This window comes from Acyrthosiphon pisum, chromosome A1 (genome assembly GCF_005508785.2).
Source record: "Acyrthosiphon pisum isolate AL4f chromosome A1, pea_aphid_22Mar2018_4r6ur, whole genome shotgun sequence".
Taxonomy (NCBI): domain Eukaryota; kingdom Metazoa; phylum Arthropoda; class Insecta; order Hemiptera; family Aphididae; genus Acyrthosiphon; species Acyrthosiphon pisum.
Genome location: NC_042494.1, coordinates 31,164,046 through 31,164,716, shown reverse-complemented (window position 1 = coordinate 31,164,716; position 671 = coordinate 31,164,046). Strand labels below are relative to the sequence as shown.

The window sequence follows — 671 nt, the reverse complement described above, 5'->3', positions numbered from 1 at the left end:
TTACTACAAGACCCCTTCGATAATTTTCGGTCAAGACGTTCGGTCAAAACAAAATAATAAATTACCAGTGCTTACTTTGTCACGTCGCCCAAAATAATAAAGAATATCAATACTTTAGTATCACATGTTAATCGATGCATATCAGAAGAAGGGATTACACAGAAATCATATCATGCGAGGACCCTACAGAATCGATCCAACAACAGTATCTCTCAGAGGATGACCCATGCACAACGTCCATGCCAGTCAACATAACGACACTCTTCCACTACTATTCAAAGGAGTGCTTATCACTGTGCGTATATGCGTATACAGTATATGTATATTGGATTGTCTCAGCATTCGGTATGACTGTCTGAATTAGTTATCTCTCTATCAAAGAAATTCACATTGTTCATATTTTCCACTCACCTATCTATTAATCTTCGAAAACATAAGGTTCTGTGATTATCATCATATTGTTGACCCATTACATTATTATTACACAATTATATTTAAAACACGAATATAACTCATTAACCTAAATTGCATTCGGTTTGCCAATTGACTATATTATGTACTCTATAGTTTCAAATCTGCCTCATAACTACATCCTTTCTCCTTATACGATTGTTAGTACATGTTATATTCATATAACATGTATACCTATAGGTATGAATTTACATTAGAAC

The 671-nt window shown here is 33.8% G+C and overlaps 1 protein-coding gene across 1 annotated transcript in view; it reads left to right on the top strand.

Moving 5' to 3' along the window:
* The window catches only part of LOC100570619 (extensin-2), a 43,848-nt gene that overhangs the window by 15,234 nt on the left and 27,943 nt on the right, over window positions 1–671 (top strand). The window lies entirely within an intron of this gene.